Source organism: Pteropus alecto, unplaced genomic scaffold (assembly GCF_000325575.1).
Source record: "Pteropus alecto unplaced genomic scaffold, ASM32557v1 scaffold164, whole genome shotgun sequence".
In the NCBI taxonomy this organism is placed as follows: Eukaryota; Metazoa; Chordata; class Mammalia; order Chiroptera; family Pteropodidae; genus Pteropus; species Pteropus alecto.
The window spans coordinates 17,416,464-17,431,806 of record NW_006439568.1 but is presented as its reverse complement, the minus strand read 5'-3'; positions in this window follow the sequence as shown (position 1 = coordinate 17,431,806).

The window sequence follows — 15,343 nt, the reverse complement described above, 5'->3', positions numbered from 1 at the left end:
ATAGGAATGTACCTGTTTCCTAACCTGGTAATCTTTTACCTTTCCAACCCCTACCCCTGCTCCTGTATCTACTTAATGGAATGCATTATCCTAGTTCTTTTTTCATGTCTGTAAACATGCCAAGCTCTTTCCTGCCTCAGAGCCTTTATAACTGTTCTTCCTTTGCCAGAAATATTCTTCCTCATGCTTCTTTCTTATTCAGAGCTCAGCTTAAATATCAGCAATTGAGAGAAACCTTCCTTCTGTGCCAACCATTTCAAAATATGCCCCCTAAACCTTGACATCCAGTTCATCTCATTGATTTTAGTTCTTAAATCATTTTCAACTTTCTCTATTTCTCTTTCTCTTTAATTCTCTGACCCTAGCCAAAGTGGGACAAGTTACTGTTACCTCTTTCTTTAACTACTATGAGAACGTTAATATCCCTCTGGGCAGGAGTTTTATTAAAAATATTTAGTCTCTACTGGACAGGCATCAACTATGAAGAGCTGATGGCAGTTCTAGTTCTAGAACAGCATTCTGGAGGCCTACCACTGTGTCAGATATTCATTCTTTGGTTGCCTGATTCTGGCACAGCGTCAGGACTGCCCAAGTGGCAGGAGGGCACTCGGGCACAGGGTATCAACTACTGCTAAAAAGAATCAAATTGTGTCAGTTTTTTAACAATCAGTGTGGTTGCACTATTGCAAACTGATGCATACTGGTATATACTGGTCAATAACATATTTGCCCAACCCTTTAAAACTAAACAAAGGAGATCTTTAGCAAACACACATACACGCTTTAAAATCTATAGTTCTGTTCAGTTCTTAAATATGACTCACAGTTGTGGATACTCTAGCCCTTGACTACTTCTTTAATACCATATTGCATTATGATCCCACTGGCTCTCCCCAGTAGAGGCAACCAGGAAACTAAACTGTAGAATGCATTTATGCCCCAGCGTGTGTGCAGGACCCCAACAGAAGGACAAAATTACAAAGCATATGAAAACCCCAGTGCCATATGACATAGTCAGAAATTTCTGAGTGGCTATACTCTATATTTTTAGGGACATTAGAAAGACAACTTGGCAAAATATAATAAAAGTATATAAAATATGAATACCTTTTGCCTCAGCAATTCTAATCCCAGAAATTCATTTTAAGAGAAACACACGGAAATACACAGAAATTCATTTTAAGAGAAATACACAGAAATACACAGTTTTTGCACAGATATTTTAATTGCAATATCATTTATAATAAAGAAATATCACGAGATTCTAACAATGGATGATTAGTAAAATACTATATGGCTCAACTACACAAAATGCAGTAGGCAGCCATTAAACATGTTTGAGAAGTATATTTAAAAGCACGGCAAATGTTTATTATATATTACCAAGCAGGAAAATCAAGTTATGCAGTAGAATATGTAATGTGATTCTATTTCTATAGAGAGCCAGACCAACTGGTTAAGTTAGGTGGTGAGATCACAAATACTTTTTTTATTTATATTTTTCTGTATTTTTCCAAATGTGCTTTAGAGGACTGGAATTGCCTTTATAACAGAGAAAGCCAATACATTTAATAAAATATATATAGTAGTATATTAATTTTGAAAGGAGTGCTTTATTGATATTGTATAGTCTGTTGCAGAAAACAGCCTTCTAAATGCATGGATGATAAAAGAGATTTTGTTGAACAGAGTCAATACCTCTTTCTGGGCTTTTGTTTTTTTCTGTGACTTTTTATGGTGCTTTAAGATGTTCTTTTTCTAAGACTCAAGAACAATTTTTTTAAAGATGATTTTATGCAAATAACTTTTACAAACTAAAAGATTGAAATAGAATCAAAACTTATAAAACCAGGCAAAATGAAGGGGAAAGAAAGAGGTTCAAATAGTCCTGTTCTAATTTTTCAAAAGAGCACTGTGTTCCCTCATCGCTTGTCTTCATTTAAAATACCTATGTGCTTAGCTTCTCAAAGATGTTTTTGGATTTGGTATAAATTAAGAGGTATAAGATGACATCCTAGAATGATGTCAAGCTAAGAAAGCCAAAAATTTTTAGCCCATTCCATAAAATAAAGATGAAGTGTACTGTGTCAAGGAAATTTTAATCCAAACTCCTTGCTCATTTATTTTCAATGTTAATTGACTACATTTTCATTCTGATAAAACCCTTCATAGTGAATGCATGAGGAATGCCTGTCAAAAGTTGTCAGTATACCATTTGATTATTCAAATTCAGTCAACTTTCCTTTAAATTTATTTCTTTTTATTGAAATTTGTTCTCATGCTTAACTGAAATTACAAGTCCACTTTGTAAAGTCTGTTAAAATTTCTTGGTCATTTATTCCAACATGATAAAAACTTTTTTAAGTGAAAGAAATTACCAATAACCTTCAATATATTTTTGATTCTTTTTTCTTTATCTTCGTTACCATCTTTTATGCATTGCTTCAATTACCTCATTATTTGTCTTATTACAGATAACATTTTGTCCTCTAATATGTCCTACTAGATGATCTTCTAGAACTCATTTTATCATATCATCTTTCTTTCTTCAATCTGCAGTGACGGCTTGTTAACCAAGAACTCACATTGATACAACTCAGTCTAGCATTAATATCCTTGCATGAGGCTACACTAGCAACCAAACCCAGCTAAACTACTTCCTGAACAAATATTCTATAATCTGGGCTGATTATGCTCATTTTTGCTACATGGCATGTTATTTTTTCCTTTTATGTTATTCCTTATGTATATATCTCCATCTAAAATATTCTTTCTAGGTCCCTCCTCTCATTCCCTTCTTCACCAAATTAATATCCTATCTCAAATATTTTAAATACTTTGACAATCACTTTAGTTTCCTCACTATTTCAGCTGTAGTACCTTTCATTATATCATCCAGAATATGATTCCTAGATTTAGAACTGCTTTATAAAGGCACAAATTTAGCCAGTTACCCATAAATACATGTTAAAGGAGTGGCTTGGAAATGGAAAAAGATATCTTAGCTCATTTATTTCTTAAACAAATCTTCATTGCATACCTCTTGTTTATCATGCACTAGGTAGACACCGATAAATAAAATTCAATGCCAAAATGTTTATGGAACTTACAATCAAATTGAGATAAAAGATATTATACAAATTATCAACACATCTAACTTATAAATTATTATAAGTGCTGTGACATTAATCAGATGCAGTGATGGAGAAAGCTGAGTAGAGGGAGGGAAAAGTACAATTTAGATCAGCTAAAGGAGTGATCTTGCTAGAGAGGTGACATTTATATAAAGGGACCCGGGAAGAGAAGAGCCAGCTGTATGAAGAGGAGGTGTGGGACTTTTCAGGTTCTGGAAACAGTATGTGAAAAGTCTTAAAAGTGGGGACAAAAGAAGAAAAAGTGTTAGCTTTAAAGCATTAAAGAGAAGCCAGTAAGGTGAGGGCAGAGTAGCATGAGATGAAGATGGAGAGATGTCAGGATTCTAGATCAAGCAGGGCATTGTTGGCCATGTAAGAAACTGTGGATCTGATTTAAACTAAAATGTGAGGCGATTTTAAAGTCAGCTTTACTGCTATGTGGAAAACAGATTAGAGAATATCCAATAAGACAAAATGTTTATTTTTTGTTTTTGTTTTTTACAAAAACTATGTTGTTTATTGAACCATATCACCTCAGATAATGGAATATCTATCACCTAACCTTAGATATTGTTAACTTTTACAATTGTCATTAGACAATTGTCAGGTTCTTTTTTTTTTTTTTTTTAAAGCGGCAGTTGTTTCATTATTCCTAGAGATCCCTGGCATTTTATATTCCAGTTGTTATTTAAAAAAAAAAAAAAAACCTCTAGCTCAGAATCACTAAACTTTTTTTTTATTAATAATGTGTGGAAATGGTTTTCTGTCTTGGTCATGTATGTCCAGGCAGGGTATTATGAGACATCTAGGTAGGATGAGTCAAACACAAGACTGGGATTGTCTAATGAAAGCTATTTTTCAGTAATCTTCGATACTGTCAAGTTCAAAAGCATCTTTTGCCTCGCTTTAAATAAGATTAAAACTAATTTGAATTACTTCATTCCTATATTTAATATAGTTAATGTCTTTCCTCATACATTATCTTAGACTTAACTTGTCAGCTAATATTTTTCTAAGCATCTCAAGGAATGGCTCGGATTAAGTTAATTGTGTTTCTGTGGAGTTGGACCTTTGAGAGGAAGAAAAAGCTTGTATCTATAATTCCTATTCTGTAATATTCCTTCCCATTCATGATACAAAATGACCTAAATCAACCAAATTAGCAGAAAATATTTGGACTTTAGCTTACATGGCCCTTATGTGATTGTTGTTGTGAAATCATGAAACATTCAATTTTAACCTGATCTGGAAGAGAGATGAATACATGTTAAATAACCCTGTTTTCTCTCAACATGTTTCAGTGATGAATCCCATTTTAAACAATTACATGATTACAAACTCAGAAATTAAATTTCATGATGAACAACCAAGCACCTCTCTTCAGAGTCCCTGAGAGAACTCACATTCTCTGCAGCGCTAAAGCAAACACTTGGAATAATCGATTGATAGTCAATGGGCAAAGTACTTCAGATTTAATTTGCAGTTCTGAAGGGTCCTCCTTCATGTTCACATTTAGAGAGTGTGCTGCAGTCCCTGTTCATCCCATTTGGTGGAGAAAAAAGAAAAAGTTTTATCTTGCTTTGGTATTTTTTCACACTACGGTATATGATTCTTCACTTGGTTTGAAAAGATACTCATATAAGAGAATTAATATTTATTTAAACTTTTCTTCAGAGCCACCAGAGGAAACAATGAAAAACATAATTTAAAATATTTTGTTCACTACTTTTTATTCTGGAGTTCATGGTATAGGTGATGTAGGAATGTTTTATAGAGAAAAGACCATGGACTTTGTTTTGAGAAAAAAAAATAAAAACGAAAAACTAGATTACAACCATTTGGTTGGGATCTGGAGCATATGGGTTAAATTCTGTGTCTCAGTTGCTTTATCTGTAAAATGAGTATAATAATATTCCTCAAAATTGCTGCAAAGAGTAAATGAGATGATAAATAAAAGACCGCTCACATAGTGCTTGGCCAGAGCAGACAGTTCTCTCTAAGGATAAAGTCTGGATTGTTCCTTGCTCACAGACTGAAGGTTACGAAGATGGTGTTCAATATGGTTTCCATTAAAGAAAAAAAAATTTTTTTACCTACCTTGAGCATACACCAGACAGCATTGAAACACTGAGTGAAACATTCGTCTCCCCACAGCAATGCCGCTTCCTCCACCCAGCATCGCCTGGCGGGTGAGGATGAGGATGAATACCGGCATGATGAAAAGCAACCGTCAGTAAACTTTTTGTAAGAATGGATCATGGGCATTACAGTCTGTGTCTCAACAACTTGACTCTGCTGTCACAGGGAGAAAACAGCCAGAGACAATATGTAAATAAACAAGCACACCGTTTTCCAATAAATATTATTTATGGACACTGAAATTTGAATTTTATGTATTTTTCCCTTTATACAAAACACTAAACTTTAAAAAGTTTTTTAATGTAAAAGTAATTCTTAGCTCACGGGTGGTACAAAAACAGATGATGGGCTGGACTTGCTCAATGAGTGTGGAGAAGAGAGCCTCTACCTCATGAGCTGGAATCTAGATGGACATCTAGGTCATTGCTATAAATAACTGTGCCACCAAAGATCCCTTACGTGTTTCCTTTGGGCCTCGGTTTTATCACTGTAAAATGGAAGGATGAATTTAGTCATGTTTAAGTTTTCCAGCTCTGAATTCTCTGTCTCTGATTCCCAGTGTACTTGTTGTCTCTAAGAAAACAAAGGCAAAGCCTTCTGGCCCTCTCCAGCCCTGGTCATGCGCATTTCCTGGGCCCAGGACTTCCTGATGTTTACAAATAGACCCGTGTTCTGTTCTAAGAAATAATATTGATCTGTTCACTGACAATTCGCAGGCTCCTCTAAGTACCTAAGATGAATGATAGGAGACCTTTTTCTTCAGTTACCCCTGGATGCAATGGAATGCTTTTCTTCTGTTACTAAGGAAAAGGTGAGAGGATGTATTTAGACAGCACAGACAATATGTAAACGGACAAGCACACTGTATTCCAATAAAACGTTATTTATAGTCACTGAAATTTGAATTTTCTATAATTTTTACTTTTAAACAAAATATTATGTTCCTTTTGATATTTTCCCAACCATTTAAAAATAGTAAAAGTCTTTTAAAAGGAGACAGTTTCGCGGCTTCATTCTTGTCACAAAGGTGAAGGCAAGGACTTCTGCAGAAAAATAAGGAATGGAAGATCTGATATAGACATTTTGAGATAAAGTGGGAATTTTAGAGTCAGACAGAATTAAATTTGAATTTTTTCCCTTCATTGGCTCTGTGACTTTAAACACAAGGTTGCTGAACATCTCTGTTTTCTCATTCATAAAATGGTGATAAAAATATCTACCTGATTGGGCTAGTGTAAAGAGTAAATGATTTATTCTGTATACTGGTTCTTGGATACAGAAGGTACTCAATAAATGCCAGATGACTTATCTTTTTGTTACTATGTGGTAGGCAGAATAATGGCCTCCTAAAATTGCCCGTGTCCTAACCATAGGAACCTGTGAATAGAAAGGTTATAAGGTAAAGGGGAATTAAGGTTGTTAATTAGCCGACCTTCAGATGAGGGAGATTATCCTGGATTATCCAGGTGGGTCAGTATAATCACAAGGGTCCTCATAAATGGAAGAGGGAGGCAGAAGAGAGAAAACCGGAGAGATGGCCATGAAGAGGAGGACATGACCCACCATTGCTGGATTTAAAGAGTGGGGGGAGCCATAAACCAAGGAATGCTAGCAGCCTCTCGACACTGGAAAAGGTGAGAAAATGGGTTTATTTCTAGAGCCACCAAAAAGAAATGCAACCCTGCTAATACCTAGATTTTAGCTTGGTGAGACTCATTTCAGTCTTCAGGCTTCCAGAATTGTAAAATAATAAATTTGTGTTGTTTCAAGCCACCAAGTTTGTGGTAAATTTGTTACAGCAGCAATAGGAAATTTACACATGTTATTATCTTTTTATTATCCATGCAAGAAAAATCTAATTGTCCACAAAAATGTGTGCCTCCCCTTTTCATAGTGCAGAGATTTCTGCTGGAAATGGCTGCTGTAAAAAATCCCAAAAAAGCAAAATTCAAGCCACCAAATCAATAACAGTATTTATTAAGAGTTTATTGTGCATATAAGAACAATTTTCAAACTCAAAGAGTGATATGAGGCTCAGGGCCACGATGTTATAAGATAGCTTGTTAAGTGAAGGTGAAGAAACTGTTACGTTTTATAATGATTGCTTATTACAATGGGAATTTCCAAATGGCAGAGAATTGATTAAAAGTGGTTATTTCATATGTAGTAAGAAGACATGAGTTTTTATGATTTTTAGACTCACTTATAAGAAATAACTTATTTCACGTACGTTCATGTAATAAGAGATTTGCTTCTGCTTATGTGGCTTAAATGGTTTTATCTGCTCAGGGAATTCTCATGTTTGGTCTCCATTTTATATTTAATTTTAGCAATTCCCTCTTTTTGGTCATTCTCTCAGCAATCTGAATGTGACCAACTAGTATAGAATTACTCTCGGTTTCTGCTGTTGATTTAGTCAGGCTGAAAATCACATATTCGCTGTTTCCACTAATGGACTAGTCAGAACAGAAGGTTGTTCAGTCAGTGTTACCAGTAGTTGCATTGTTGCCATAGACGTGTGAAGTCAGATCACTGAGTTCCTCAAGTTGTCTAATCCTGATGGATGTCATTTGATGTGTGAGTGGCTGCCAGAAGCCATTTAAAACCTTAAGATGCAGTGCACTAGAGAGGTTAATGTATTGACAATAAGGAGAATAATAGTCAAGGTTTGAAAAATGTCCCAGAGCAGAGGTTTCCAGGAGCAAAGATTTAACTAATTAAATAAATCAAATGGTTATAATAAAATTCAGGTTTTACCTTCGTAAATTAATTATATTTCTTTGGGATAATATGTAATTGGTTTTCAACTTTTTTCTGAGTTACGTAGGCGCGATATGATGTATTAGCAATCACATATTCTCATAATTAGTTAGAACAAGATGAACGTGGGATGTTCTATTTCAGCAGGTGATGTTGCAGGTGAGCTTCCACCTAAATTAGGCCTCTGATGTGAGCAGTCAAGTAATTTAATGAGAGGCATTCCTATGTTAACGAATGAAAAAGCAAAAGTTAATTCTAAACAAAGCTTAAAAGGTTAACAAAGGTTAAAGTTCAAGCAGATTGTAAACTCAGTGTCTGAGTTTGGAGATCAGCGGTTGAGAAAATTTCTCGGAGTTGGAAGCGTCTTTAGATAATGGAATAAGGATGGCAGTTTCAGTCTGATGGATTTTCCCAGTTTGCAGTTTGATTGTCTTTGATGTTATTGGGTGTTTAGTGAACTCTCTTGAGTGTCCCATACAACAGGCATGAAAGCCGTCCATCTGTGATCTTTCGTGGTGATTTCTCTGAAGTTTACAAGTAAATAACAAATTTTCAAGTACAATTAACAGGACTAGAATCTGACAATGAGCACACTGTAGTTTCTTATTGAAACATATTTGTAATAGTCTATTTTTATTAAAGATATTTACAGTGAAACTAATTTGTTTGTAAAATAAGTCTAGTCTTTTTAAACTTGGCCTCATTAGTTAGATAAATGTAAGAAGAATAGTGATTCTATGCATATTCTCAAATATGCCATTTCATCCAAAGTTTTGGTCATATCTAAGGGGTTTTATTGGCTTCATAAAGTCAACTTTTATTCTTTAAAACTCTTTGGCAATAAGGAATCTCAGACCTTTAAAATCTCTTTTGACTGAGAAGCCAACCTAAGGATTTGTCTAATTGTATCCTATTACACAAGGAGAACAGATTCTTACTAAATTTATGTATGTACATATGTTGTCATAAAAAATAAGAATATTTAATGAGTTTCTAAATTCTGGAGGGATCAGGTAGAGAGCAAAACACAAATGTTTCAATTTTTGTTTACAAAAGTATATTTTACCAAATTGCTGTTATAGATAGCCTAAAAGGAGAGAAAAAAAAGGTCGTTTAAACCAGAAAAAACCTTGCAAAGAATCAACAATGTTATCAATGAAATCATGGCTATTACACTGTCTTCTTCAGTTCATTCAGTCTCCTGTAATTCTTCTTTTGCTTAATTTTGGGTTAGCAGCTTTATGAATCAACCAGTTTTCCATTAGAGTTTAGAAATTTTTACCAGTTCAGTGTTATGATCTTAAAGTTATCAGAAACCTATATTCTAAGGGTACTTGCCAGGGTTTTTCTATGAATCTCTTTGAAATTGAAGCATTTTTGCCTGTTGTTGATTGTAAATGCTTTCAAAGAAGAATTGAGAGTCAAATAACTGTCTTTGAATGACAAGAGTTAAAAATAGCTATGGTTAAATATCTGGTGAGAGTTTACACACACACAAAATGATGCAATTGACAAGTATATTTTGTTTTTGTGATATACAGTATTTTATGATAATAGCTGAAATTGTGACTGATAATATACCAGGACATATCAGAATTTTAGAAACATCATATAATTTCTGAATTACTTAATAATATATATCAATATAAACTAAGTTTAAATATTTTTATTTGGCAGTGTTTCCCATGTAATTTAACATATCAAATAAGCCTACATAAACCAACATTTCTCTTTTATAAGGAGAGAAAGCACATCTTTTGAGGTCTTCCAGGAACCCTCTATAAATTCCAAAGTTAGTTCGAGGTCAAAAACTTCATTCAAAATATGATTTGGGGTGTTTTGAGAAAAAATGTAAAAAGATTTAAGACATTTAATCAAATAGGAACATAAGGCACTGTGAAACAATGCTTAGTTCTCCATTCAACCAAAGTGACAATAAAAAGATTTCATAGACAAATACAGAAAGTTTCAGTTGTAACAAAAAAAAAAAACCTTAGCTCATTTAATATTGAAAAGACTCAGTGTTTCTAAGTAATCAGACATCATAAAGACAAATGAAGCACAGGAAATATTGTCTAAGATACAGAATCATTGTTTCCTAGGTAGATCACATTAAAGATAAAGAAAAACCTTTTACAAACTTTTATTAAGAATAGAACAATAGTGTCAGATATTTTGCAGCTTTAACAGAGAAAATTAAACGGGAGTTTTGTATCATGTAAGTTTTGTATCATTATGTTACTCTGTTCATTTAAATATTCCTTATAAATAAATCTATTTAATGTAACGGACTTTGATCTTACAACATTAAATTTGTTCTCCACAAAAGTTTTGCAACTTTCTATTTTATTTTAGACATTACTCAATAAAAAAAGAAAACACATCATATACACTCTTTATATAAAAATACGTCCCATTTTCTTCTCATACTTTGTATACAAAGTTGTTTCTTTTCACTCTTACTGTTTCTAGGAGTTCAATTTTTACATTGATCATTAATTTTAACGTTTATTGTCCAGTGAAAACTAGGAAGCAGGCAATTATGAGGAGTTCAATTTTTACATTGATCATTAATTTTAACTGTCAGTAATGTTTATTGTCCAGTGGAAACTAGGAAGCAGGCAATAATGAATTGTCTAAGATATATTAGTATTCTGTAGTAGATAGCAAATTTATATATAATTAAAAATTTATAATATTTAGAGCCATATGTTTTTTATAGTACAATTTTTAATGCAGCAAAAGATATTATGGATCCAAATATATTTTGTCTCTCTATAAAAATTAAGGAGCCAAAAGTAGATATATTTAAACTTAGCAATCTAGCAGTGTCTCAATATTATTTTTTAGAAATGATTTAGATATTTAATAAATATTAGTTTAATTTAGTATCATTTATCTTATTTACTTTAAATTACTTGTTTTTAACAATTATGTTTAGATTAGACATCAAACAACTAACCATCATCTTGAGTTATTTTTCTTGTTGACAAATTTTAAAGCATAGAAATAGCATGAGCTTATTTGACTAGTAAACCCGATAGGAAAAGTTACATGTTTTCATTAGATTTAACGTTGACAATTCTGAAAACATGCATATTTTATTAAACCAACAAATTTAAACTAGCTTTTATTTATCAAAGATTATCCTGGATCATGTGAACTTGAAAAACCTTATGTTTATTTTCTATTTATCTGAGAGTTTTAGAAATACTTAATTTATATATGTGCTTTAAGCCAATTAAAACTCTTTTAAAATATTGCATATACATGATACACATATAGACGTATACATAAACATATGAGCAGATACAAACAGATCTTACAGTTTTCATTTTAAAATTTTACCCATGTCTGAAGTAAAATAATGTATCCAAATTGTGTTCTGGCAGATGGAGTAAGTTAAGGTTACTGGCTCAGATAGTGACTTTTTTTTTTAATTAAAGATTTATTATTTGCATGTTGTAAAGGATTCTTTTTAGAGCTATTGTTGGAGTCATTTTGTTTTTTAGAAACTTCTGCATACCAGTTAATGCATTTTATTGTCTCTGAGGAGCTTAGGATTGTCTCTTTTCAAGAATGCCCTTTAAGGTAGACTGTCTTATCTGAGTTAAAAGTTTCCCAAAGTGACCACTATGGTTCAAAACTATCTAACATTTCACCCATTTTGCTTACATGGTTTAAATGGTTTTGTCTATTAAGGGATTCTCAAGTCGGGTCTCCATTTGAATTTAATTTTAATTCTGCCTAGACAGAACTTTTACAGCTACTATTATTCTAGCATTTATTTGTTAAAACGGCTACTCTTATTCTAGAAGAAGTATATCTACCACTAAATTTATATTCATTGTATTTCACTGGAAAACTGGCCAGAAACATTCTTCCCTTTTGCAATCCTTTCATCTCTCCAGGAAATCATGTGTTTCCTGGATCTGTTTGTGAAGTAACTGGTAGTTATCTTTTAATATCCTTTAATCTTGTTGATGTAATCTCTAAGGACCCCAGTAACTCAGTGAACTCCATTACTAAACTGAGACTGCTAGACGTTTCAGATCTTTGCCTCTGGAAAAGACAGTATAACAGAATTATAGAAGATTTGAAGAGGAGGCAACATTCTTCTGACCTCCTCAGTGTTCAGACGCACAAATTCCCAAGATTACACATTGCATCAGGCTGGCTTTCTGGTCTCCTCTAACACCCGGAGCCGTATTCTCTCACGGCTCTGGTCAGTCTTAGTCACTCGGGATGTTTTAGAAAGCATGTGAATGTGAGCATTTGTTAAGTGGCTAAATTGTGATTTGGAGACAGCTGTACAGGAGATTGTGATTGAAACATTTAGTTTAAAACAAAAAGATCTCTCAAAGCAAGCCGAGATCTGTAAAGCTGTAAGACACCAAACTCGACCTGTTCTCCTTTAGAGCCAAAGTGTGTTTACAGGATAACGATGGGCATTAAAAGAATAAAAACAGATTCTGTGCTCAAATTTGGGACATCTTGAATTAAACAAATTAAATACATCTGTTGTTTTTGACATCGTTAAAACTATTATATAATTCAAAGTGAGAACTATAATATGTAAGTTTCTGAAATATATATTATTATGGACTTGCATATATGTACATATGTATATGTGAAATATATGTAAAATTATGTCCTGAAAGCATTTTGTGAATTACCTTTCTCAAGATGCTAGTTTTCAGCAGCTAAATTTGTCTCATTTATTATTCACTGTGCCTTTTTCTCCCCTCTTTTATCGAATTGTTTCTACCTAATTGTTTATTCTCCAGATATTGTCAATGAAAGGGAAGGTAGAAAATCTGAGAACTTTTTCTGGTTTACTGCTTTAGCTTGTCCAGGGTTGCAAAGTGTTTTGAATTTAAAGACAGGCGTATCCATGTTTTCTTGACTTTGGTGTCTCTATACAAAACTCAGAGAAGAAAAATGAGGAGTCTGGCAATGACGAGGACCTTTTGGAGAGAAGAAAGGTGTCTAATGGGGAATTAAATTAAGATTCTGTAGTGTGTGGTGTTAAAGATAATTTTTTCCCCTGTCTCTTTATTAAATTATAAATAAGAAATGTATTGTTCTGGATTTGTCTTAGTTTAAGTTGCTATAACAAAAATATTATAGACTGGGTGAATGATTTAAACAATAGAAATTTATTCCTCAGTTATTTTGGCTGGAAAGTCCAACATCAAGGTGCTGGCCAACTGGGTCCCTAATTTGCAGATGGACATTTTTTTGCTGTATCTGCACATGGCAGAGAGAAAGAGGGAAAGCAACCACTCTCCTGTCCCAGTATGAGGGTTCTGCCCTCATAACATTGGGGATTAGTTTCAACGTATGAATTCTGGAGAAACATAAACTTTCAGTCTACACCAAGGATGGGTTGTAAAGGTACATTTATTTAGGCTCTGTAATGGTGTGATGATTGACTCAGGGTGAGCAGAGGCCACCCAAAAAGACTCACATACAGTACCACCATAAAGATGGAGAGTACACTAAAGTAGGAGTCAGGAGCAGGAGTTCTCATGTATATTCTATCAACTGGATATACTCAGTGACTCTAGGTCATGGTTTCGTCTTCATATCATGAGATGAATGATCTATAATTATACAGGAGTTTTCTGACCCCCAAGGTAAATATTTTGGGAAAAGCTTTGAGAAGGAAACTGATATTAACATGTGCATCAGACCCATAACACATGATAGATCCAGTTCATTGTCAGTCACAGCCTCATCACAAAGATGGCCTGTTGTACCGAGACTGAAAATCCTGAGTCAGGCAGGTTGTACAATTGCCAGAAGAACTCTTCAGAAAGAGTAGCCATGGAAACAGCACACCAGATGTTGGTGTATAAAAACATCTGAAAACTAGCAGTCAGAAGGAGTGCTTGGCAAACACTGGGAAAGGTAAAAGTTTATGTTCACCTAGTGGGTGTGACAAGTGTCTTATATTGTGGCTCTGAAAGGTCTAAGCATAGGTAAGAATTCTGACCCCAGAGCTGGCTCTTTGGTGACAGACTCACAGCTTATACCTGCGGTCTGCTCTGTGGGGATCCTGTAATGACAAAGGCTGTTTAGTCTAAGTTTATCTGCAGTAATGTCTCACAGCCTTAGCGGTATAGAATGCTCTGCTGCCATCAGTTCTCAAATTTGATGGTTAAGTTCTTTAATAGAACTCCAGGGAAAATGTGCCTTTACTTAGGGTGAAAGAAACCATCTCTAAGCAGTTATACACATGAAACCACACTGTTTTCTGTATCAGTCAGTAATTTTAATTAAAACTAAGTTTAATTCTATGTGTACTTATTTAATTACATAGATAACAAATGAATTCATTCTCATAAAAAAAATTAAATTGTAGAGAATATAGGGCAAAAGTTTCCCTTCCAATCTCTTAGTACCATTGCCTTCTGAGAGGCAAGCTTGGTTACCTCTTAACCTTTAAGTCTCTTTCCTATATGTTCTACAGTTTATTGTGGTTGGCTTGGGTTTATTATTAAATAAATTGCTATGTTTTGACCTCCAATGGGCTTTTTTTCTGCTTACCTATATGTTTTGAATATCTTTCCACTTCTGTACATCTGAATCTACCTTCAAATTATTGCTCTAAAATTTACATCAAAACGTCCCATTTTCCTGAGATAAAGTATTTTCCTTTACTGAGCAACGATCCAGAAATAGACAAGAATAAGAGAGAACGAGCTTTAGAATCAGAAAGATGTATTTATACCTCTCTGGTGCTTAATATCTAGTTGGATTTGGGGAAATTACATATACTTTATGGGCCTTGGTTTCTTCATAAAAAAGGGGAAGATAATAAAATTGTGATGAGTGAGACTAAAGATAGAGACCTCATCCAGTATATTTTCTGGCACAAAGTAGGTATATGACATATGTTTGTCTTTTTAAAGCGAAAGAAACTTTCTGTAAAGGAATAGTAGTCTAGAGCAGATATGTTGATGATAGTTGGCACATATTTGTTGATCATTGTTGCTGTGGGACAAATGAATGGAGCTGCAACTCCTGTGTAGCAGATGCTGGGGCTCTTCAGAACCATATCAAGTTTGACTCTATTGTAATTGTCTTTTATTGGATGTGAGCTCTTTCAGAGAAGGATGCAGATTTGACTCAACTCTGTACACCCCAGACTGTACAGAGCCTTGCCCATAGTTTCCTATGATGAGTACGAAAAAGATTTTCAAATGAATGAGATTTTCTTCTAGCTAAAGCAACTGCCTGACTCTGTACCCAGGATATTTCCATTTTTCCACATCTTTTCTTTATAATTTCCATTATTATATTTT